This window comes from Alligator sinensis, unplaced genomic scaffold (genome assembly GCF_000455745.1).
Source record: "Alligator sinensis unplaced genomic scaffold, ASM45574v1 scaffold441_1, whole genome shotgun sequence".
NCBI classification, from domain to species: domain Eukaryota; kingdom Metazoa; phylum Chordata; order Crocodylia; family Alligatoridae; genus Alligator; species Alligator sinensis.
Window position 1 is genome coordinate 417200 of NW_005842313.1, and position 26413 is coordinate 443612.

The 26413-nt window shown below is 43.7% G+C and overlaps 1 protein-coding gene across 4 annotated transcripts in view; it reads left to right on the forward strand.

Moving 5' to 3' along the window:
* The first annotated feature begins 613 nt into the window (after positions 1-613).
* The window catches only part of TP53I11 (tumor protein p53 inducible protein 11), a 51765-nt gene continuing 25965 nt past the window's right edge, over positions 614-26413 (forward strand). Inside the window, exons 1-2 of one of the 4 annotated variants that reach the window (XM_025209861.1) lie at positions 614-790; positions 25609-25776. The gene's annotated coding sequence lies outside the window, so the exon portion shown is untranslated. Of the gene's footprint in view, positions 791-21940; positions 22061-25608; positions 25777-26413 lie in introns of those variants that run through there. The other 3 variants (XM_006028428.3, XM_025209862.1, XM_006028427.3) reach the window with 3 other exon arrangements.

Genomic DNA, 26413 nt, shown 5'->3' on the forward strand with positions numbered 1-26413 from the left:
AGGTTGGGAGGAGGACACCAAAAAGATGAGGAAAGGTGGGACCTGATATCCCCAACTGGATTGAAAGGCACAAGAGAGATCACACAGGCCATAAACTGTTTGCTTGTTGTGTGTTCATTTGGGGTCTGCACTATGTATATACATTATTGGGGTGTCTTAGAGCTTCAAGCTAGTGATCTGAGCATCACTCCAGTGGATATTATATTATATTGTACAAGTTCCCTGAGTGATTTATTGTCACCCAAATAATGCTGAGGGTGCATTTTTCCTGGTAACATGATAAAGTGTATATGACCATGAGCTAATCTGTGTGCACATGTGCTTATATCTCACTTTAAAATTAGCAGAAGAATAACGTGCTTGATGTATTTATAGCTTTACACACACACACACACACACACACACACACACACACACACACGAAAAAGACATGCGCTGAGGGGTCTGTGAATTACAGTAATCACACAGCCCCCAGACTTCGTTTCTTCAATCTTAGTTCCCGCAGATGTCTCAAGCTAACCACCACCGAGTGGGTGGCAACGACACAGCAGTTTTGCTTCTCCTTGCGACGTGTGATTGGTTTAGTATGGTAACACAGAGGAGGTGCTAGGTTTGGCTCTTTTATTATGGTAACTGCATGTTGCAAAAGGGGCTGCTCCCAGCCTAGTCAGTTTCTCTCTTGCAACTGACCAGCGCGATGTGATCGGTCTCTGTGGGATTATTTTTCATATGGAGCGGCAGCCTGTAGCCCAAATAACCTCCTGCTCAAGGGGAAACATGCTCTAAGACAGTAAGTTTGTGCTTGATTTCCATGCATTTGCTTGCCTCTCTCCCTCCAGTTATTAGGACAGCATTTCTGTGTTTCTCTCTCTGAAAATGTTTCTCTGCTTCTCAGTAGTTTGAGCAGCTCTGACTGGCAGCTGTTGCAGAAACTATTTGAGGGGGTTTCCTAAGTCGGAACAAAGGATACCGCCGTGCTGCTCGCAAGCAGGTTGCGACTTGGGGAAGCGCTGATGCATCTTTGCTCCCCTGTCTGTCTTTGTGCCTCTGACCGGCTTGCTAGAGCATTGAGAGAGGTTTGCTGATCCGTTGTTAAGGCCATCGTTTGTCTCGGCTTTGGCAATGGAAAGTTGTAAGGCAAAGGAAAAGCTTTCTTTTCTTCCTCCCTTCCTTTCTTTTTTTTTACATGGTGGTGTATTAAAAGTCACTTCCTGCTCAGAGGTAACAAATAGCCCAGGAAAATAACCCAGTAGAAATGCCTTCTGCTTTTTCTTTATTGACTGAAACAGAAGTTGGTTGCATAGATTGCTTATTCCTCTTAAAGTACTGATGGAAAATTCCCTTGAGCAAACAAATGTTGGTGGGGGGTGTGGAGGGATCTGCACAGTGCTGTATTGTTTTGGGACTATATAATATTCATTTAAAAAGTATGAGGAAGGCTGTTTCTGATGATTGTTGACGTGCATGTGCCCACATACTAAATATGCATGTAGTGTTTGCACAAGGCAGCATTTTGATATGTGACTGCTTTGCGTAGGAGATCAGGGATATCCCTCAGTGTGCATCTATCAGCCTGGGAACTGAGGAGGGGATCCCTTTGTTTCTCACTGTCTCCATGCTTATCTCTAGTAACAGAAATGATGGCATGTTTGGATCTAGAGGAAACCTCAGAGTGAGAGACATGCTGTGAAATGTGGCATTATTTTTTTTAAAAACTTCCTGCTTGCAGAATCTGAGCTGTTGTGTCATTAAAGCTACCCCTGGGAATGGCTTTTTAAAATTCATATCTACAGTTCTATTTCTCCTCCTTCTTGGTATAAATCAGCAACTTTTTTCTGGCTGTAATCACTTACAAATTTACCTACTTTAAACTCCCTTTGGGGCAAGTGAGAGGAGATGCCTTCTCTGCCCAGTCAGGATGGTGGATGTCAGGAGTTGAGGGGGCATAGTCTTGATGGACAGGGCTGTTTTTATGATGCTGCTCATACATTTCATCCTACCCCCCGACACTCAAGAGCTGTTTGGGAGTATTACTTATGTGGGCAAAGGCAGCTGGGGCTAGCTGTGCGTTTTTGTGAGTTAATTCATTCTCTGGAAAGCAGAACTTCGTAAATTGGGGGAGATGCTCCTTCTAAAGTGATGGCCAGAAAAGGCACTAAGGATTAATGGCACTTTCTCGCTTAAAATATTTGCTCTGTAAATCTGCCAGTCACTACCTCCTTTTCAGACTGAAAAAAAGTTTGTTTTTTTTAGTTCCCTCCAGTTTTTTTCCTCACTGAGCCTGTTCATCACTGAGAGAATAAACTGGATTCAGACTTCATCATCATCTTTATCAACAGAGCCAGCCCAGCTCCATCTGTAGAATCCTTATTATTGACAATGCTGGCTATTTGACATCTGCAGGAGCATAAGGGTGTATGTGGTATTTTACATAGAAAACCAAGGCATAGTGCCTGTCCCTCAGTCTGAGCAGGTCACAAGAGAAGACTCCAGAGGACAGAACAACAAGCAAAATGGGTAGATGGAAGGAGAAAGGGATATTTATAAGCTGTCTGAGTGTAGCTTGGGTGGTATACCATGGTGATGCCTCAATTGTCAGCAGTTTGGGGCAGGGACTCTCTTCAGTTATGCAACACCATAAATTGATGCAGAGTGGGATGGAGAGAGCAGAGAGATCAGAGAAGAGCATTGCTGAGTCTTTCACATGAGATAATGGGTTTTCAATGGATACATTAGAAGATGGAGTACCAACCTGGTGGCTCTTGGGGCTGGGGGAGGGTGATGTAGGTAGAATTACTTTCAGCATTGGCATTTTGGATATGTGGGGTGGAAACCAAATGGACATTGTGGAAACTACAGTGAGGGACAGTGCCGCAAGAGGCTAGGGCAGGTAGCTTTGGCCTTAGGAACAGAAAGGAAGGGATGGATGTAAGAAATGCCATAAAGTAAAGGAAAAACTGGGATAGAGCAGAGGCTGGGGATTTAGAGATGAGGACAGAGAGGAGTGGCACTTGAGTACCTGGGGCATAAGGATCAATCATTGAATGGGATTGTTTTGTATGATGTGTATATATAGAAGTAATTGGTCGTGTTTGTCTCAAGTGGGGCAGAAGGCAATGCAGGGTGGCATTTTATAACTGGTTCATAGCATGTTGCCTGTGAAAGTTTATGCATCAACTAGTTAGTTTCTAAAGGGGTTCCCTGCCCTGCCTTTTGCCTAGTATGATGTCTGAGGAAGAGATTAAAAAAAAGTCAGTAGTAGAAACAATCCTGCTGGGTTTATAGCTGTATGTAAGTGTTCATGTGGTCCCAGTGAGCATGTTATCTGAGCGCTTCACCAATATCAATTAACCCTTCTAGCTTGCTCTGCTTCTGGCATGTCATTTGAGCCAAAAGTGATAAACTATGTCTTTGCTGCTGCTGAGAGGAATTTCCGATCAAGTTCAGCTAGCTCAATTGAGCCAAATCAGTTGAAAAAAAAATTGCTTCAAAAGTTTAGATGAGGCCTCTCTTGCTTTCATTTTCCTTTGCTCTGAAGCAGCCTTGCACCTTGTTGACAGTTGCCTTTTTTTTCACCCTGAAAATGGAGATTCTTGCTTTTGGGTATTGCAACAATATCAGGAGTTGTAATGTAGGCAAGCCTCCAAGTAGTCAGATCTGCCCAAACCTAGCAGTCCACTGGAGAGTTGTGGTTAAAGCACACCAGTTTCTACAGCCAACAGTACATAACAAGGTGGCAAGCTGTCAGGTGCAGTCTCCTTTGACCAACCCTAGCCTGAATGCCCCATACTACATCAACTGAATGACAGTTGCCTGGAGGCAACCTCTGGTGTGAGTCCAGCTCAGGCCTTGAACTTACACCTCTGCAGCTGTACTGATTCCTTAACTGCTCTGCCAAGTGGGGGGGTGGGGAGAGGGCAGGGGAAGGCATCTTATAAGTTATTAGTATCTGTATTACCTATAGCTATACAAAGCAGGCCTACACAAATGGGGAGAGGAATTTAAGGAGAAACCAATACCTTGTTTACAACAGTGTTACCTCCAATGCAGCTGCATGATGAAAAATTATAGCATGCACGTGAGGAAAAGCTATTTTTAAGTTGATTCTGATTAATATACAGGAGGTGGTTCATGAAGTAATTCTCGCTGAGCTGGTAAGTCACAGAGACTGCGGTATAATTTTTTTGTTAATGTCCATGTGCGAGGAAACGTACACAAAATATTAACGTTACACTTTGAAGAGGGGGATTTCCCCAAAATGAGGAAGCTTGTCAGAACAGAATTAACGTCAAAAGAAATGACATTAACGTTCTTAACACCCAGCAGGGAAGCCACTTAAACCATAACAGAGTCTCAGAAGATATAAAAATACTCTCTGCACATGCCCAGAGTTGTACAGTTGAGCTCATGCAAACTCACTGTCTCCTGACACCCTCCCTGCTGCAGAACTCAAGGGTTCTCCCTGTAATCAGGAAGAGGCAAATTTGTAACTTCCAAACAAATCCTGGCTTTTCATTCTCTCATTACTGGGCTGGGGAATGGCAAGGCACCTCCTGCCCCACAACCCCTTACTTGGGGATTTCTCCTCTGGGTTGGTTACTTTTCAAAGTTGAGAGGATGTATGCTATTTGATCTCAAGTGACACTTGTCCGTTTTGCTTGGAGTTCCATGGCAAAGATGCATAATTGGTTGGAAGAGAAGGAGATCATCTGGTTCAAGGAGTTTCTCCAGAGGTTTGTCTCTAGATTCAGGGCATGGATCTTTGGAAATGTGATAGAGGGAACCCAGCCAAACACCTTCACTGGCCAAACTCAACATAGACAAAAGCAGTCTTTATTTAGTGCTAATCAAAAGCAAAATGTCTCTCTGTTGAATTTTCTATTACATCAGTCGCTTAATGCATCTTTTGATCGTGCTGTGTGCAGATCTTTATGCACTCCAGAAGAAGTCAGTGGGGGCAGTAGGTACAAATATTGTCTCATTTCCTGAACATTCAAAATGTTAAGTACAGTAGAAAACAGTGCTCAGGAAGTATTTGTCATGACCACATCCACACCCTGACCCCAGTTGTATTGTGGGATCTATTTCTTTTCCTGAAATGGGGAACTATGAACTCTTTGAGGCGTTAACTGGTTCTTGCTATGTGTTTTTCGAATGCCCAACACAATGGGGTCCAAATCTTGGAGTAAATGCTACCACAATCCATATGATATATATGTTAAAAGTATCTCTCACTGCTAGAGGGAGGATACCAAAATATATGGACCAATGACCTAATATATTATGGTAAGAGGTAGGAATCTGGATGAAATGGACCATTGCTCCAATTTGAAATGACAGCAGGACAGTGGGACCACTGTGTTGATACAGTGATGCAAATCCTATGTTCCTATGTTTTGTCATGATGTATTTAGATTTCAACCCTTTCCCTTGCATGGAAAAATGCACAGATGCACAAAAATAACATTGGGATTTTTTATTTTCTGTTTTTGGCTTTGAGCCAACAGGAAAGGTCTAGCAACCTTGGCACCGTGGGGCCATTATTTATAGAAAGCAGAACTTCTGTTTTCAAATTTTAAATATAGACACTTGAAAACAAATCTTTGGATAAAAATTGCAGACTTCCAAATGCACGGAGACTTTCTCTAGAGCAGATTAAACGTGGGAGGTGACCAGCGATGCAAGATTCCATTTCACATAACTTTTAGCATTTCCTGTAAAACGTGTTTCTTCTTTGACTAGCTAGGATTTTCTGGGCCTTTAAAGAGTTAACTTTACTCACAGAGCTGAAAAATGCCTGCAAAGATTAAATACCAAGGGAAATTTTAGGCAGAGATATTAATCTAATATGACAAATGACAGCAAGCAATCATTACCAGGACAACTATTGTTATTGCACTGTTGTTGTTGTTATTAATGTAATATCACGTTATCCTTCTCTGGTGTATCCTATTTCCAAATCTTGAATAACTTTATGAAAATGAACTAAAGATGTCTCACCACCCCTGCTGTGGAGCCATTAGTGTTGTTATCCCCACTTTATAGATGGGCAAAGTGGGGCATAGCGATGTGATGGGATTTGCTGGAGGACATGCAGCAAGAGGGTTGGTACCAGAACCTGAGAGGCCTTACTCCCAGATCCCTGACTCGGTCATTATGCTAAACTCTCTACTCCTTTGTTTTATAGTGGAGATACTTTTTCTCACCCTATTGTCTGTGTGACCAGTCACTATATTTGACTGAATTGGTTACTTATCCTTTTGATTCAGTATCTATAACCTGGGCACAAAGGGATCACCTACTTAGGTGATCAAATGTCCCTACAACCTCTCCTTGGGGGAAGTGAGCCAGGATTATTATTCCCCTTTGCAGAAGGGAAATTGAGTTAGAGAAGCAAATAGATTTGTCCAAGGCTACTGGGTGTGTCTGTAGCAGAGCGCACAGCTTAGCATTCACGGCAGTCTGAATGGCAGGCCTTCTGCCATCAAAAACTGGGAAAAGGACAAGATTATCATAGCAAAGGCTGGTGAGAGATCACAGATGTGACAGGGTCCCAGAGGCTCTTTGTGGTGGGTGACCTGTATATCCACAGAAAGCTTTTGTTTGGCTGGGAAAATGGCAAATAATTTCTTCCATAATGACCAATTTGTGTGGGGGAGGGGAGAGGTTTGGTTTGTGAACATATTGGACCAAATTCAGAAGGCTGGGGGGAAATCAGATCAGTAGCTAAATCTGTAACTCCATTAGGCTGATTTGTTGTATGTGGTGGAGTTTCTATCTGCACTGGTGGGTTTCCCCACACTGTTTCTCCCATCCTTCCCTGACATAACCAACCCTAAATTTAACACAACTGTTCTCTGGTCCTCATGTGTCTGTCATGAGGTGAGAGGTGGCAGAATGAATGTATACAGCTGTGCAAACGCAGGAGTGTCAGCCTGTACTTGCCAGCTGGCCATTGCTGGATGGGGTGATCTCATGGAGTCAGAGCACAGTTCCCTTCACAGCTTTCTTCTGTGGCTTCCCATACAGAAATCCCTCTTTTTATTAAGAACACAAGATACGTTCAATTGTGTGACCCAGAGCTGCAGGAGGAAGGTCAAGCAGGAGCAACAGCCCAGCCTAGTGACTCAGGTGGGCAAAGCAGTCTAGTCTGTAAGGTCATGCAGCCATGGCCCCATATGTAATAATTTATCCCTGTTCATTGGGTAAAGAAGTATGAGGCCATGGCACCAACTGAAAAAAAACCAAACAAGAAAATCCACAAATCTTCAGGAAATCATATTGGTGACTCCATTAGCTGCCTCTGGTCAATGACTGAGTGCATGCTTAACTCAGCACTGAGACACATTGGCTAGGGGTGCCATATTAGATGCACAATAAATCTCCAACACTAGTTTTGGTCATTAAAAGATCCCTTTGTGCCTTTCTGGAAGACTAAGGCAATGTGTTTAGATTCAGGAAAATCCTATCGGGCATCCCTGGCCTCAGAAAGTCAGCTGGAAACAGCATTCGTCTTGGCTTGCGTTCCTCCCTGCTACAGACTTCCTGTGCCACCATTAGCAAGTCAGTTAATATCTTTGAATCTCACTTCTTCAGCTACACAGTAGAAGAGGATAATCCCTGCGTCACAGAGCTGTTGTGAAATACATATATCAAAGGCTCTGAAGTGTTCTGCTCCTTTGGTAACGGGGACCAAATAAGAACCGTCCACAGACAGAAATTCTCAGGAAGGATTGCTAGGCACTGTGAAGAGTTATGTTCTAGTGCAAGTAGATCTAGCATACAGAGGGACCCTTGGGTAAGAAAAGAACTGTAGAAATGTAAACTATTTTTATTTAAAATAGAGCCAGTTCAGAAAGTCTTAAGTTTCTGTTAGGAAACTAATTTGTGTCCAAGTTCCTGGACTTAGAAGGCCGTGAATTCTCTTTGTTAACCATTTAATTATATGAATAACACCAGAGGGGTGAAGGGTAAGGTAAGTAAATACACATGCCAGTACGTTGCACTGCTCTGACTGAGCTCCTTATACAGCAAAATAAAACTGCAGGCACTGGTGTTGCTGATTCCTCATATTCTCACAGAGAAGTAAGGTTGATATTTGCTTTGCAAAAGGGATTTGTCATGTGAGTAAATAAAAGATATCAGATTCACCCAAGGAACCTTGTTTGCTCATGTGAGTAAAGATATTTGTCTGGGATATTTGCACCTTGGAACAAAAGTAACTACAGGAGAGGCTTAATAATATAGGGGAACCCAAACTTTGCCCTGCTAAGGACTGCACCGTGAATCTACTGGGCGCTCAAGGGCGGTACTGAATAGGAATGAAGAACATGGAACATCTGATTATGGAGTAAGAGATCCCTAGCCACTCAGGACTTCCTGATGGTAAGTGGGAATTCAGTTAAGATCCTTTTGTTGCCAAAGGGCAGGCCATTAGTTTGTATGTTGGCAGTACAGGTCTTAGGACAAGCTTGTTTATGACTGACACACCACTGAGTACACAGGAGCTGGAACACAAACACACTCTCAACAGTTTTATGTAGCTTGCGTTGTCTTAAAATACCCTTCTTCTAGTCTGCTGCACAAATCCTGGTCATTGGCCATCATAGCTTAGATTGGATTTGACAAGCCCATTCATCTTTGATCAGTTGTGCCCTACTTGATATCAACGAATTTACCATTCAAATCTTGCAAATGAACAAGATGGATCGAAAGTAGATCTTATCCAGATACATTAATAAATCATTAGAGCCAAGCTGTTGCAACCAAATCAAATTACTACTCCAACCCACAGCACAAAACAAAACAAAACAGTTCTGCTTCCCCCACCTTGTCATGAGTACCTAGGAACAAACTAAGGCTAGAAGAGAAGAATAGATAGTGTGACTGAAGGGGCTGACACTGGATCTGAATGAAACCACAGGAAAGGAAGCTGGGAAGCATCAACTGAAATATGACGCTTCTGTTTCCCCTAGGCTCTTTCAAACAGGAGATTCTGTCAGATGGGCATTTTATTTATTTTATGTGGATATTATCAGGCCTTGTTGTGTTCGAAGCCTGTGGGGTTTTCAGTTACAGTTACACAGCAGGGGTTATCTGAGGTATATTTCTTGTAAGAGGCACCTGGCAACCTCTGCTTTCCCCACTGCTGCCCTTGATTCTGCTGACTTGTCAGCACCACTGCTGACTTGACAACTTCTGTCTACTCTGGGGCACTGCACGCTCACAGACAATGCATGAGCCTTGTCCCTACTCGCTGCCTGGCATTTGCAACCCATATGAAGAAGGACCACTTTCAGGAGACGGGGACTGAAAGTCTGGTGTTGAAAAGGGACAGCCAATAGAGTGCATTTCCCTGAGGCTTCTTTCTCAATAAAGGCCTTCCCTCAGAATGACAAGTTTAACTCTTCAGGTAGATTAGGAGGAGGTGGGGAGATCATAACTTTTCTGTTCAAATATGGGGATTATGTTCCATGTCTCCCCTTTGCCTGGCTATATCACACACTAAAACTGAGGTTGGGGCTGGTAAAGGAGAACTGGAGCTGGAAATGAGGACTTGATCAGCCCCATCTCCTCCCCACTAAGAAAGAAGTGCTGTCATCACTCCTAGAACCATATGCAACTTATTCCTTTTGTGGGTTTGGCTTAGCAGGGCTTGTCTGCTTAAGATTTAGCCCTTTAGGCTAGGGACAGAAATTACATACAAACCAGTATGAGTGATTGGAAACTGGTTCAACAAAAGTTCAGTGCACATAACCCACTTTCAAAATGGCCAAAACCAGTTTAAGATGAATCTGAATGGATGTGGTATCAGACTTAAATGATTTTAGTTGAATCAGTTTATTGAACTTTTGTCCCAGATCCCTTCCAGATTCAAGTTTAACTTACAGTACCCCAGCATCCTAGGCTGCTTTGCACCTCCCCTGCAACACCCTCCCCCCCCCACAGGTGGGCAGGTTAGCCTTGACCTAAGCTGTCTGCTCCAGCTGAGCAGACCCAGATCTCCAGCTCTAGCACCCTCCAGCTTCTGGCCTAGGCTACTGCAGGTATGTGGCTGCATTTCCAGAATCAAAAATGCATGTCTGTTCACCTGCTTATTAGTTCAATCTGCACATCTTAGATTACCTGCAAAGATTGAGTCGATTCAGCCTCATGCTTTTTGACTGTCTGTGTCTGGACTTTAGCCCTAATGACAGGTTGCCTAGAATTAATTCCTTCCTTTCCCCTGTTCATTCCACCCCGTGAATCCATACTGGCAAAAAGTGCATGAATGAACTAAAGTGTCCAAGAATCAGTTATCCCAAGTGTGGGCATTATAGACAACTAGGGCCTTGACATGACAGGGACGTCTAAATGCTACTGTAATACATTTAAAGCACTACTATTACTATTTAAGTAAATGTGTCCATTCCATGTAGCGTCCTTACATCATAATAAGGATGTAATATTATAACAACTTTTTTCATATAGGGAGATACTACTAGAATGGTTATCAGATGCAGTGCCTCTTTTGTCTGTACAAGTTCTTTTCATTCATTCCCTTTTACCGATGAAAGCTGCTCTGAAAGGTACTTGAGTACTGAATAGCCGTGCTGCGGATGCACATAATGAAATCCAAGAGAGGGGTGAGATTAAATGTCACGCATTCCGTACTAAGGCAGTTCAAAGAGCCTTGTTGATCTGTATGTAATTCTAAAGTTGACAGCTCATGGGGCACGTACACATGCTCTCATATACATGCATACTTGAGTTTTCCCCTGGGTTAGCAGAGTACCTAAAAGCAAAATCTGTCATGTATCAGCTGCTGAGTGGGCAGTATTCTGGGCACAAACTGTGTGGGTACTGTTAAATTGGTTTTGTCAAGCGCTAAATGGGGAAAAATAGCAATTTATGGTATCGCAGGTGAGTTTGAAGCAGGTGGGATCCCTCTCCCACTCAACTACATTGAATTAGACATGGCTGGTTTGTTTTATGGTGGTATTGTTTTACTGTCCTAGCAAAGGGGATTTTTCCAAGAGCCCCTTGCATGTATGGAGCTGATACTGATGCAACTTTTTTCCTGTTCTGATTTGCTCCAAGATTCTTTCATCTCTCTCTCTCCTGCTTCTAGTAAATGGAGGCACCCAGAAAACTCAGGGCTCACAGCATAGGGCATAAATTGATTATCATCACTGAGGCCAGGAAGAGCTTCCCTTGTCGTCATGACAATTACTGTAATAATTAACCTGGTTTGGGGGAGATTTAGGCCTTTCTCTGAAGCACTGATTATATAACATAAGCACGCAGTGAAGTAAACAGTATGATCGTCTGATTTGGAGTGGCATGTAAGAAGTATCTTGACCTGAACAGCTCAAACAACTTTTCCCTTATGCAACTGTTATTAATTATTCAATATTAATGAGGTAGGAAAACAGAATTATCTCCAGTGTAAAGGTAGGGGAAATGGAGGCATTATGAGGCTAAATAGCTTGCCTAAGGTTACATAAAAAGTCAGTAGCAGAGCTAGAAATAGAGACCAAGTGTTCTGTCTGCAAGCGCCCTGCTTTATCCACCAAACACTTCTCTCCACTTAAAAATAGATGGCTCTCTCTGAAAGGACTGCTGGCCTCAGAAGGAAAGAGCTTATCTGGCTGTCATTCAGTGCTGATCTGTGGGCCATGGCAGGGTTGGGTTGCACTGAGAAATGCTGCTCCTGCTCCGTGTACTGAGTACAGTCCAATTACAGGGTGACTAGAAATTCCTTTGAAATAATTCCCTTCCATTTTCTTGTGAATTATTAAAACGCACTCTCTCATCTTCCTGCCTGGCTCCCTCCTCACTCCCTCTGCCATCAGCATCAGTTATATCAGAACTTCCCCTTTCCTGAACCCACCTTTACTCCCTCTCTTCCTCCGCACTCCTGCTTGCCTAAGCAGGGGGATTTTGAATCTCACATTTCTAGCATCAGTCTGTTGCCATAGAAACCATGAAGGTGTTCGATGTGATGGTGATTTCACTGGTTGGGGACAGGGTACAAAGTAGTTGGGGTGTGTGTGTGGGGTGAGAGAGGTTCCAGTTCTCAGATGTTAATTGTCTGCAAAACATCTGGCCAAGTGTACTTCTGCATGTGTGTGTATTTTCTGCCTAAAGAGCCACTAGGGAGTGATAGCCTTTGGAACTGTAATTGGGAGTAATGAGTGATAGTTAATACTGTTGAGTTGTTTAGGGAAAAGGTAAAAAAAAAAATGCATTCCTGTGCTGCAGGTGATAAGAAACTGGTATTCTGGGGAATGAACACAGCTAGGAGCTGAAAGCTGATGCCTATCAGTCTTTCACACTACAGGGCCCATATGTGGGTATAGACAACGTCACATTTCTTATATTAACATCTTGCAGACTTGCATTACTTCCTTGCTCCCTCTAATATGTTTATCACCATAGTATCTACCCATTAGTATTTTGAAGCAGTGATTTGGGGGATTGCTTCAGTTAATAATTGCCTGGGAATCCAGGAGGCTTCTCCCAGGCCTGTTTCCTATGTTAATATCTACAATTAGCAATGGGCTTAAATTAAAATGACCATTTCCAAATATCGTCTGAATTTTGGCAAAGTTTGGATACGAATTGTGTTTTTCAGAGCAGAGCAGCAGGTTGCATGATGGGGAGCTGAGTGACAGTTACCCTGACATGAGTTTGAAATGGGTATGTTGTTCTTGGGCATAGAGGGCTAAGTTTTTTTTTTTTCCCCCACATAATATAACTTTGAAGGTCTGATATCCCAGGAGTTACTAGGGCTATAAAGAGAAGTCTTACTCCCTTATGAAAGGTGAGGGGGATGCCCAGCTCACCTTGGCATAGCAAGATTTGAAGGTAAGATTACCACGGAAGTTTTGGGATTCGAGGTCTATGGCTGGTGGGGGGCCTGGGTCTTCAAAGCTGGTGCTGTAGTAGGATTTTGGTTAAACCAAAGGGCATATTTTTCTGTTAAAAATATCTTATTCCCTCCCCCCCCCCCCTTTTCTTCTTCTGTACAAAAAAGAAGAAGAACACAGATCTGGGAGGATGTTGGGAAAATAATAGCCACAATTTACTAATTATGAAATGAGAAGTCTAAGCAAATGTTAAAAGATGAGAAAATAACATCTGTTTGATTAAAAAACTGAACTCCCCTCAAAATACTTTTATACAATGGCAGTAGGGCACTTTAAATCAGCTAGTTTCATTGCTGGTGTCATGACCCCAAAGGTAATGGAAAAAAATACTTTTAATTTTTAAGTAAAGATGTTTGTAGCTCTTTTAGTTGTGAATAGTTTCATTTTCACAGCTTAATAGTTGTACTGACAACAGCTATATCATGCCAGAGATGTAGTACAGCTAATTTGCTATAAGAATGCATCAGTTTTTCTCTGTAAAATGTAATGTTATTAAAATGTATATATCAAGACTATGCGTGCAGATTAAGACTGTATATGGCTCAATGAAATGAATTTTCTGTGCTAATGCATTATTTATTACAATTTCTGTTAAATATTGAAACACAGTAACAGGACTTCTCAAAGCAGGAGGTAAGAGATCTAGGTTCATGAAAGCAAATTGTGAATTGTTTGGGGGTCAAAGGAGGTTTAAAGCTGGCAATTGAACAAAGGGTTGAGTCACCTCTTTTTTTACAATAAGTAAATAAAACACTACTGCTACAATGGTGAGATTAATGTGCTGTTCAGGACCATTGTAAAATAAAGACATTTTCTTTAAAGGACATTTCCCACTAGTATTTCCTTACTGAACCTGACTCGGGACCCTCAATTGAGATAGGAGAGCAGATACTGAGCTATGTGAGATTTTTAGTGTTGAAAGGATTTTGATGTTTGACTCACTTAGTCCTGAGTCTAAGGCCTTCTTAAGTTGTTAGGCCGGAGGAAGGATTCTCCCCCTTCTCCCCAACTCCTCGGAGTTACCCAATAGAAATCCACTGCAGTGGTAAGTTTAGGCTCCCAGACTGTACAGCAGATACACCAGGCTGGAGTATGTGGGGAAAGAACCAAAGGGGAACACCTGCCATTTAGTGGTCTTTTTTAAAAAGGCACGAAAATGAATATTTTTACCACTTCCCCATTAAGCTTTCTCCTCCTTCCCCTCTCTTAATGCCTTGGGAAATGTTTTGTAACATTTTAAGGACACCTGAATCATCTGAGTACCAGTCAAAGTATCTGGAGAGAAGTCTTCATGCATTTTGGAGTGAAGGAAGCTTATATCCCACAGCTGCCTCTCCATATCCTTTGTTAGCAGCTATAGAGAAGTTTACAGCCTATCTTTGAGTTTCCAGTCCAAGCCTGGTGGAACAAGTGAGGCAGTTATCCGTATGCTGTTTGGCATGGCAGTCCAATTAATTATTAAGGCAACAAGCTGGATTCTGGTGCTGCTTTGAAGCTGGAAATGCAGTTGTTTTGAGTCATCAGAGCTACAATAGTTCTGTGCTGATGGATTGCTGCAGTCAGCTCAGTGCTAAGAGCTACCATATTACTAGAGAGAGAATGGAAAGAAAATGCAAAACATGTGTCAAAAGTGGAGCCACTGAACCAGGAGATTGCACCTTGTATACTATATATAGCAACTGAAATGTTCATCAGTAACCAGTTGGGCACCTTCTGAGAAAAGCAAATGTGCGTAGGACAGCACCTACCAAGTATACGTGGTTGTATGAATTAGCGTGTGCACATGCAGTAAAATGTGTCTAAGGCATGGGAGTGCACGTACAGTCTGTCTCAGTGTGTATCCACATCACAGCACAACTAGGATGTACACAGTGTGCCTCAACCAAATCAAATGTCTGATAGACATGTATGGTGTGACAGAAGTGCAGCCTATGACAGCACATACAATGTAGGACATCATGTTTAACATGTGGTAGAGCACATGGCAAAACTTATACAGGATGCAACAATGTGTTTATTCTTCAAGAGAAGACTCCTGTCTTTGGAACATTTGTTGCAGGTGGCTATTATCATGTGGGTGCTGGGTGTAATTATAGCTCAGATTTAAGGAAACAAATAAAATTATTGAGGTTTTTTTTTCTCATACTGGGAATTAAATGCTCTCTGAAAAGAAACAAATTGCTCAACTTGAGATTTTTTTTTTTCATACCAAGTGAATGAGGTGAAGAAAAGTTCCTGGTCATCCTTCAGATCCCTGGGACAAAATCCCTGAACCAAGACACATCCTGCGGCTGCTACAGTAAGGCAAATAGCCTTGAATGTCACGGCTTGGGGCTTTCATTGCGCAGATACATTTAGCCCACCAATACTGAGGGCTGCACCTCCAAGCTCTAAGCCTTTTCTTTCCAGAGAAAACAGAATAGACTCCCTATACACTGGATCTCAGCTATTTTTGTTTTTATAGTAAGCCCTCAGACTAACCTTGAGGTTTGTTCACTGCATGAGGGAATATTCTCCCATGTTTTTAAACACTGAATGTATTATTTAAAACCCTGTCACAGTTTATTACTGATATCACAGGGAGATGTAAAGATAGGATGTTCTAATCAGTGCCCACCACACACCCTGTTTGGGCTCTGTCTTGTGCCCCTCCCTATCCCATTCCTCCAGCCACTCTCATTTTCTTTGCCCTAAGTATTTCCAGAGAGAAGCATAAGGAACTACTTGCATGTGCTGTCAACCCAGAAGAGGAGTTTTTCCCAATGCCAGGACATGCTACTTGTAGGAGTGGAGTGGGGTCTCACAGTGGCTGCTGCAACAAGGATGTGAGCCTTGTTACAGTACTATCTCCATACAAACTCCCCCTGCTTGCTCTTCTAAGGGAGTGGGGGAGGCATTGGTTTGCTAATAATAATGATGCATTCATTTTCTCTGCTGCTCTCTTTCCTTAGGGGAGACATGCAGAAAATTATAAAGTGATGACATGTGAAAATGTAACTCTACTGTATAGTCTAATAGCACCAGAAATACAATGTAGGGAGTGAAAGGGGCATAAGAAAAATGGGTAGAGGAAAAGATTAATGAGAGCACCATCAGGGTGAGGGAAGGGGGAAGATGCATACGATGAGACTGCAAGCAGTCTGTGAGTACTGGGTGCAATATGCATCGTAGCTAGGAAGTATTGTGGAAGGTGCGAGACTGATGGGACACCTTTTAGGGGTATGAGGAGAGCAGAGCTGGCTTAAAAGTAGTTGGATTTTATGTTTCTAAAGTTACATGTAGAGGCAGCTGTGTCTAGTTAACACACAACTTCTCCTGCTTATCTGGCATTGCTGTGGAAGCCTTCTTGGTCATCCTGTGAGCTGCGGTGAGTTTACTTTTATCACATTAAATTACAAACTATCTTTTGGTTGAGAGAGTCAGTCTGCAGAATGGAGGTGTTGGAGTCCCTGCCTCTTGGCATTTAACCAGCAATTCCTGTCGTGGTCTAGCAACAAGACCCACATCATTGTGTCGCTGAGTGTTGCACACTGGAATACAGCAGGGAAAGAATCTGGCAAGAAACATTGTGCTAGGACGCACTGGGCCACCCCACTGTGTAAAGGTCTGTTGTTCTTACAGAAGAAGAATCTCATTTTTCTTGCTCATGACTGGATTTGAATTGCAGATGGGTCCTGTATGGCCAGTGCAAGTCTGAACTGGATTGGTATATCACCTGGTATTACTGTAATGTTTGTGAGCTAATTATTTTTACTGCCTGAAGGTTTGGTCCCATTCAAGTTGGATCTGGTTTTATTTTCCCTGATGACCTCTGAGGCATCTTTACCTGCAAAGACCGTGTAGAAAGCACAAAGGGGAGAGCCCTTACCGTTCCAATGTAGGGAAGGGGTGACAATGTTAACCTGGCCATGTTTCCCCAGTAATGGCTGTCATGGTACTATTTTTTTAAAGATACAGGACATTCTGTGTTATACATCACCATGTGCTGCAATTGTCACAAAGGTTGCATCAGTTGGGATAGAAGATAATAACCTGCTATGACTGGTTGAAAGCAGAGAGACAAAAATAGATTAAGACACAAGAAATCTACTCTGATTTCTCAGTTCTTTTTATTGCAACAGCTATTTAAATTGCTAGAGAGAAATGAGAAATCTGGGTTGGGGGGGCTAAGTTCTAATCAGTGTGAGACTTGTAGTATCTCTCTCCTCATGTGGCTACCACATGGGGACTCCTAGTCTGATAAAGATTTAAAGGACTACTTCTATTAGATCAGAAAACCCTGGGATGATGTTCTGCTTTACCACAGATTTTCCGTGTGACTTTGGAAAAGTTGCTAATGGCCACCTCCATAGAGGTGTCTATTGACTTAACTCTGATTTGAAATCGATGGGTGCTAGGCACTTAAATAAGAGTTAGATGCCTAACTTTGTGGAGCTGGCCCTCAGCTTCTCTGTACCTCCAATGTCTGTCTCTAAAGTGGTACCCTACTTTTCATAGATTCATAGATTTAGGGTCAGAAGGGACCTTGCAGATCTTCTAGTCCTACCCCCTGCCCTGGGCAGGAGAGAGAACTGGGCTCAAATGATCCTAGCTAGGTAATCATCAAGCCTCCTCTTAAAGACCCCCAGGGTAGGAGCCAGCACTGCTTCCCTTGGAAGTTGGTTCCAGATCCTGGCCACTCTGACTGTGAAGTAGTGCCTCCTGATATCTAGTCTAAACCTACTTTCTAACAACTTATGGCTGTTATTCCTTGTTACTCCAGGAGGCACTCGAGGGAACAAGGGCACTCGAAGGCACTCCCATTTCTTGCTGGTCCCCCCCCAGTAAGTTTATAGACAGCCACTAGGTCCCCTCTCAGCCTTCCCTTGTGGAGGCTGAACAGGGAAAGGTCCTGTAGCCTCCCCTTGTAGGGCCTGCCCTGATGTCCCCGCATCATGCAAGTGACCGTCTCAATCCTTTGGAACCTCTCAATGCTGTCCACATCCCTCCTGAAGTGCAGCACCCAGAACTGGACTCAGTACTCCAACTGCAGCCTGACCAGTGTCACATAGAGGGGGAGGATCACCTCCTTGGCCCTGCTTGTGATGCACCTGCAGATGCATGACAAGGTGCGGTTAGCCTTGCTGACCGCGTCCTCACATTGGCGGCCCATGTTCATCTTGGAATTGATAATGACTCCAAGATCTCTTTCTGTCACTGTGCTTTCGAGAAGAGAGTTCCCCAGCCTGTAGGTATGCTGTTGGTTCTTACTGCCCAAGTACAGTACCCTGTACTTGTCAGTATTGAATCCCATCCTGTTCTCATTTGCCCACCCCTGTAACCTGTCCAGGTCCAGCTGTATCCTGTTCCTCCCTTCTAGCGTGCCCACCTCACCCCAAATCTTGGCGTTGTCCGCGAATTTATACAGGTTGCTTTTCACCCCCTCGTCCAAGTCGAGGCTAATAAAGAAATTGAACAGTGCGGGCCCCCAAGACTGAGCCCTGGGGGACTCCACTGCCCACTTCCCTCCAGGTCGAATATGACCCGTCCACCACCACTCTGAGTGCAGCCCCTCAGCCAATTTGCAATCCATCTACTTCTCAGGGTTGCTATAAGGATAATCACAGGAAAGACTGAGAGGTGCTCAGTACTTCAGTAGCAGGGGCTAGATAAGTACATAACATAATCGCAGTGCTTTAGTCTAACATGTTTTTAACAGGATTACACAGAAGATGATTTCCCCCTTCCTGATAACAGCCTTGTTTGTTCTTAAAACAGGACAGATGTTGATCCATACCCAACTCCCTTCCTTTCTTTGCCCAGCCCACACTCTGAAGCCCGAGCTCTTTCTCAGAGTCCTGTGGCCATAGTTGCCTTCATGTGTACAGCAATTTGCCCCTGAACTTAACAATTCCCAAGCTTGCCCTGTCAGAGCAGGCGCAGCCAAAGCCTGGGAAAGACAGCAGAGGAGCTGGACAAATGAATTACTCTTAGGCCTTACAAAACAAGGCAGCAAGAGAAATGCCACAGTCATTAGTCCCAGTTTGGAGAGCCAAGTGCACGGCATGATTGACGCACCCTTGCGTGAGAATCTACCTTGCGCTGCCCCAGCATTAAAGTTCTGAAATCTCTGCCATCCTCCATCCCTCAACTCTCCATCTGGGAGTTAATGACACCCGGCAGCTTTCTTTTTACAAGGAACGTAGGCAGCTGACTTACAGAAGGATGAGGCCAACCTCTCGGAGAGAACTAAAACTTAGGAGAGAGTTATTAGCACTTCTTAAGATGGGTCACGATAAGAAAAAATTGCCACAAGCTGCTCGTTCTGAAATGTCAACACATTTGTGCCACTTTTGCCCATCTCGACGATTTTTTATCTAGATCTCTAGCTATTGCGAGAGCAACCAGGTACCAGAAGTTTGCTCTTCTACAACACCTGAAGTAAATCAAAGGAATGTGCCATACTAGAGAATGGGCCTCTCTAGCAATGTGAGAGGAAAGTTCAGACACAATGGCTCGTTCAGCCCTTAGCCCCTCTATGGAGGCGTAACTGGGCAGTTCTGTAACTGGGCTGCCAGCAATGGCAGTCAAGTCACTGGCACAACAGCTGCTATTTGGTTCCCCCCAACCCTCAATCACTGTCCGTGTCTAGTGCCCTGGTCACCTCCTATTGCCCATCCCTCTTGGTTGCTGTGCTGCTGAAAGACTTCTGTCCCTATGCTGTGACTGTCAACAAGAGGGTTTATTTGTGTTCTTGCCCCATAGGAATCAGAGCAAACTGGGCAAACTTATTTCACACAGGCCACAGTCATCTCATGGTAATGACCCTGGGTGACTGCTAAAATAAGCTAGTTCTAAACTGACAATCCATGAGATAAAGAATTCATATTCCATTTCCCAGAATCAGATAATTCCCCAGTTTAAAATGATAATGAAGCCAATTTACCTACCAATAATGGCATGTTATTATTATTATTCCTCAAGGAAATAAAAGGAACAATGTCTGTGCTTGCCTGTCAGCTATTTGCTAGCAGAATTCAATGCTGGCTCTTTGTGCAAGAGAGAAGTGGCTTTACTTTTAGCTACCTCATTTATTCCTTTTCTGTGTTGGGGAAAATCTTACCATCACATTGAGAGTCTTCCTATGAGCTGAGTGAAGATATACAGCATAAAGGGCAAAGGAAAGTAGAAGCAAAAGGCTTATATGGTCTTGGGAGACACATGGATCTAAAGGATTGACTAGGAATTGGGACAGCTCCTTGGTTTCAATGTCTGCTTTACATCTGACTGGCTATGTGACCATATTACATATGGCTTACGGAGCTGTGCCTCGGTTTCCAAACCTGTAGAAATAAAGGTATTAGTACTTACCTCCCAGATGCAGTTTGAGGATTGATTAGTTACTAATAGCAGTATGCATTATAAATGCTCAGTATTATATAAAGAATATGTGGGCGTGTCCACACAAGAAGTTTTCTGCAGAGCTGCCTATATAGCTCTGCAGTGAATTCCTCCATGTTTACACGTGTGCCCCTATTAGGGCGCATGAAACTAGTACACTCCAGAGAAGGCTAGTACATGTAAGTGAAAGTACTAGCCTGCTCCGGAGTTTTTTCCTGTGTAGCAGCACACGTGTAAATGCTGACTGGCTGGCTGGGGCATGAGTGCTTCAGTGTGGGGGCTGCCTGCCAGCTAGGTCCAGACTGAAGCACCCCCATGCCCCAGCAAGCCCCTCCGCAACACATTGAGCCTGGGTTGGTGTCGGCTTCAGTGTGCTGTACATGAATAAACCCAGGAGCAATGAGCTCTGGAGTTTATTCATGCACATTAATTGCACATGTAGATGTGCCCGGTAAGAACTTCAGTGCTCACTGAAGTTAGTCATTTAAAGACTATTTAAGACCTTACGTGTGGACACTGAAGTGAGCAATACAGGCGATCTAAAACCAGAGCTTTATGGAATAATAACAGCCCTTTGGCCAGTGTGGATGCGTCAGGTAGCAGAAATGAGTGTCTTGCAGATAAGTGGTGTTTATTGCTCTGCCTCCAGAGATCCTGCCTCAAGCCCATTTCACTTTGTCAATGCACAGATGACACTGTAGAGGTGTCGCTGTGGGGATCTCAGGGCACAACCAGAGACCAGTAATATTTGCAGCCTTCCTAGTAAGAGAGGGCAAGACATGTGCTTTGGGAGATGTATTGGCTCGGTAGGAAGGGTACTTTATTACTGACTTGGTTGAGCAGCTGAGACGAGGGCACCAAGGAAATGTAAGAGGATAAAAGGGACAAGTAATTGGCAGCTTCACTAGAGAGATCAAGCCTGAATGGGGACTTTCTCTCCTAGAATTGCTCTTTCCAGGTTATGTTTGAGGGTGTGTTGAGTGTATTGGTATTTAAGGTGGAAATCTGCCCTGCTGGTGCTTGGCCTGTGTGTCTTTGGTGGACGCAGCTGTAAATCTGATGCTTTTCCTCAGCACAAAATTCAGCCTCAAGCTTGGCCCAGTGTGAAGGCAGATTTGATTTCCCAAAGATTCTTGCATCTAAGCTTCATTCTCTGAATGGATTTGTCCCTTACATTTTAGTGGTTTGCTCCTTCCTGAAACTCTGTAAGCTGTTAGGCTGTGAGGAACAAATGGAGAGGGAGTGATAGGTATGGAGGTGGGGTGAGATTGAGCTATCTTTGGTATAGTATTATTGGGTCTCTGCACCAATAAGCTGTAGCTTTCAAACTGACTTGAGTGTGGAAGGAGACAATAAGAGGAGCCTGGGAAGAAAAGAAACTCTTGTTAAGCAATCATTCTTTTAATCGCATTTAGACACTACCAATGATTAGCTCATGTGGCATAGGACTACCCTGTCCAGGGTTATTGGTCTGTGCAGCCATTTGAATGCTCTGAAATGGGATTAAGGAGAAATGGATGAGAATAAGGTGTTTTTATTTTAAAAGCACAAGCTACAACAACACGTCTTCTGAATGTAGGTCAGATATAATCTAATCTAATGCTTTTTGATTTCTTTGGTAGCTTCTCCCTAAGAATGTTTTACGATCACGAATGAATAACTTTTTCATCTAATTTCTGTGAAGTCGATATTATTCCCATGTCCAAATGTGGAACCTGAGGCACAAAACTAGATCCTGGTCCAGGCCAGAGTGGTGTTCATCAGGGAAGGTATGTGCAAAAAAAAAAGTGGCCTTAGTCTTTTGTGTTCCATCTTGCTAGCCATGTGTTGTCCTGGCTTTTGGCCAATCCCCTGGCACAGATTAGGACAGCCTAGTAATAATAAAGTGGGCAAACATCCATTAGGGATTGTACTGAGATGCATATACTCACATCCCAGAAGCAACTGATGGGACAACAGATGGTAGTGAATTTTGGCCTCGGGTCAGTGTGAAACTGCTTCCTTGAGACATAAAAGACTTCATATATCATTCTCAGTCCCCTGGGCCTTCCTATTTTACCTCTGCCCCCATTCTCTGCCTGGCTTGTTACACACACAGGAGACACCGCAGTGATGCATATCCTCCAGAACTTAAATATCTGTTTAAAAAAAAATCCTTCCTCTGAAGTCTCTCACCAGGAAGAGGAATGTTATAGGAGGCAGAGCCAGCATTATATTCCTGTGATATCTCGCTAGGGGTGAGCTGATGTAAGGATATGCCTGGGATAGTGCATGAAGTGGCTTTCCTTAGACATGTATCCTTAACCCTGGTAAAGCTGAGCCTCAAAGCTGTGGTGTTCATGACTTCTATATGTTTGGAGGCTGGGGAATGCTGCCACTGAGACAGTTCCTTCCTTTTGGCAGGATTTAGCAAGTCTCACACTTCTTTCATCCCTGTCACAGCACACATTGGAAGGGACAGATAATCTGTCCCTGCAGTTAAGTATATACCCAAATGTCTTGGCTGAGGGGAGTTATAATCCTTCTGAAAGGCTGAGCATTTGTTATCCTAGGGCACTATAGAGGAATCTCTTCCTTCTCTGCTGTGCTCAGCCATATCCGAAGGGCAGCGGGGCCACGAGCGGAAACCATCACTCTGGATTCCATTTGCTTTGGGGACCTAGAATCAGGCACTTAACATTAATTTAATAGCTCTTAATTGGGGAATCAGTGCCAATGGTTCTGGCAGCCAGCCCATCCACAATAAAACATCGCCTCATCCTTTGCTGTGGGAGGCAGCCTGGTCTGCTTACAGAACACAAATCCTTTAACAAAAGATTTCAGGGGGAGGATGGATAAATATTCAAGGATTCAGCCCCTGTAACATGAAAGTCATCAGGCAGAGTTAACCCTCTCAGTTTGTTCTTCACTAGCCATCCATAGTCCTGAATTTTGACTTTCTCATTCTGTCTCTTCTCTGCCTCATTTTAGTCAGTGACAGATTAACTCTGCATTTTCATGGGATTAATTTTGGGCAGAAGAAGCCTCATATAGGTCCACTGTTTATTTGGCCTGATCCAAATGCCATTGATCAGAAAAGATGGCTAGAGATAGCCATGAGAACAGGCCTTCTTGTGGAATCTCAATTTGAGATCAACTGACTTTCATGTTACAGGGACTGAAGCCATGATGGAAATCCCGTGGGGACAACCTGCCTCAGTATTTGCGCTTCAGAGTCTAGGCAGGAAGCAGAGAAGCTACAGAAATTGTGTGTGTTTGAAGGAACAATATAAATATTTGTCCAGAGGTCTTGAGCCTCAGTTTTTGATTTGAAAGGGCTAGCTTAGAGTCAGATTTGGGAGGCAGTGGTTCAATTTTCAGGGCACAGATCTATTTCAGATTTTGTGTAGAATTTGGGGGCTGATATAGGGGAAAAATTTGAATTAGTTGATTCTTCTGAACTGCTTGCCTGCCTCATGCTTTGGTGTGGAAAAGGGGATGTATTTTACAGAAAAATGCGATACAAAGCAATGTGTCTGGAAGGCAATAAATGGCATAGCTGCTTAGGTGGAAAGCATTCTGTCAATACTGTGTTGAGAGCAACGTAATTAACTTTTAGTAGACAGCGGTCAGCCACAGCCTTTGTCTTAACAAGACATATAGATCTGTGTGATAGAAAGAACAATGTTGGCACTCTTGGAAAATTCTCAGAACAAGAGTATTTGCTCTTATTCTCTTATTCACAAAAATAAACTGCTAGAGAACCAAGTCCATCTGAGACAGGGAAACACTACATGTAAGAAATCCCCTCTTCGTCTGGCACCAGAAGATCTTCTATCGGCTAATTCAGACAATCTAAAATACTCCCCAAAAGTCCTTTCTCCTTTTGATAGAAATACAGATTCTTTTCCCTTGGGACAGCTATAGACAAATCCGGATTGGGAAGGGATTAACCAGATGAGACTCTTATGGCTGCCCAGACTTGATTCAAGCTGTCTCTCTGGTGTATTCGGTTTACAGATCTGAGTCACCATAATAGCTCAAAGAAAAATGTTTTGTTTTCCGACCAAGCCCAGAGGGAATGAAGGCAAATCAGGCCACAGCCCCATCTGAATGGAGAAAGCTCCAAGCACTGTTTGAACTGGGGTTTACTTCCAATGGCCTCATAGGATTCCTCGCACGTGGTGCTTTGGTCCCCTCGCACCAGGCCCAGTATGGCACAGATGCCAGCTAGCATCTCCCCTTTTTCCCCAGTCAATACTCGTTTCTTCCTCCCAGTATTTTCTGTTACTTTCCTCTGTGGGCTTCTGTTGTCTCCTGCTCCACTGTTCCCTGAAGACAACATACTTCTCAAGACTGGATAGGCCTTTGGTGGCTTTACGAGTCTGGGAAGCATATGCTCCTGTGGGACTCAGTTCAGGTGAGGAAAGAGAAGAGTGGATGGGGGAACTGTAGAAGTGCATGCATCAGCTGTTTCCAGGTGTAGGCTCTACAAGACCAGGATGGGATGGTGAATGGGTGTCACATGGAAGTTGCCACTTAGAAGCTTAGTATGAGGAGGCAGCGGTGGCAGTCCCTTGGAGTTGAGGATGACATCCATCAGGCTTAATGGGTCCTCAGGTGACCGAGGAGCCTGATTCTGGATGCACACATTCTTTGGCAATGGGGGCATGTTGTTGCACGGGGGAGCGGGATTTGTAGCCCCAGGCTGGTCTCCTTCTCCTTCCTCTGCCGCCGCTGTTCTGCCTCAGTATTGAGTCATTGGACCTCAAAGTGGTGCGAGCATTGGTGGACCGGGCGGCGTCACAACAAATCTGCTGAATGACTGGTAAATGACAGTCATTGACCAACGGTGAGTGACTGTCACATGGAAGTTGCCACTTGGAAGCTTAGTGTGAGAAGGCACTTGCAGCGTTGCTGGCAGTACTATGTAATGTAGACCAGGCCTCAGCTCCTGATCTGAAGCAGCCCTTGCTATTCAAGTGCTGAGCCACCGTACCTGACAAATCTGTCAAAGCAACCCTATTCTGACTTGCAGTTGCATTTGCATTATCCCATTACAGACAAAGAAATGTCACAAAGGTGAGAATTGAACCTTGTTCTATTTAGTCAACAAGTGAAATCCAAGGGGGGCTGGCACGTGTCCAGAACTGCCCGCTTATCTCCACATTACTCACTGTCGCACTTCTCAGCGGTCACGCACCCCCACACAATTATGCTCAGACACATTGGCCTTCTATAATTCCATCCTCTTTCAGACAGAGGATTTTGAAAGAGACTTTATTTGACAATATGGTTTTTCATTAGAAACTGCCTATCTGTTGACATTTTTCCGCAGGAACCTACCCATTCTGAGAGTAACGTTCCCTTGGTTTTGACTACAAAAAGAGAGACCTGCTCCATATTAGCCACCTGATCCAACACTTACCTGATACGTAGTAGAACCTGGCTCCAGTCCATGTGCTGCATGATTCAGGTGAAGGCTTGGGCCATCCTACAGTTTAGGGTGAATCTCTTTGGTTTTTTTTTGTTTTTTGTTTTTTTTAATGGAAAGGTCTCAGTTTCAACCCAACAGGGGTGTGAAGGAAATTAATCTCAGGGTTTTGTGGGACCGGAAAAACCAGTTCCTATTCAATTTTGCTTTTCATACAGTGTCTCACTGGGCTATTCTTAGGCATCACAGAGCAGCCATACAAACAGAGGACTATCAGACATCATGCTGATCTTTTAGAGAAGCTTGTGCCAGAGGGAACCTTGCAAATATGGTCTACTTCACCCTGATGGGAAGTGGGCAGATTGGACAGCCTTGAAGTAGCAGACAGTATCCCTTTAAAAGCACTTAAGCTAGGCCAACAGAAGGTTTTAGATTGGCAGGACTCTCCTCCTTCTGTCATCTGGAGGGAAGACAGGCTCCCAGCTGATAACAAAGCTCTCCCACCCACTATAATTAGGAAGATAAAAGCACATAGAACAGAGGTTTAATTGGAGCAGCCGTGAAAAGAATGCTTATGCTGAAGGTTTCTTAGATAGATTTCCAGCCACTTCTCTGAGTCTGAAGAAACTCAAAATGTGTAATTTATGCTCCATAGACAGATTTTTCTCTGGGTCTTTTGATGTGGTGGGAGAGGAACGGATCCCTAGGG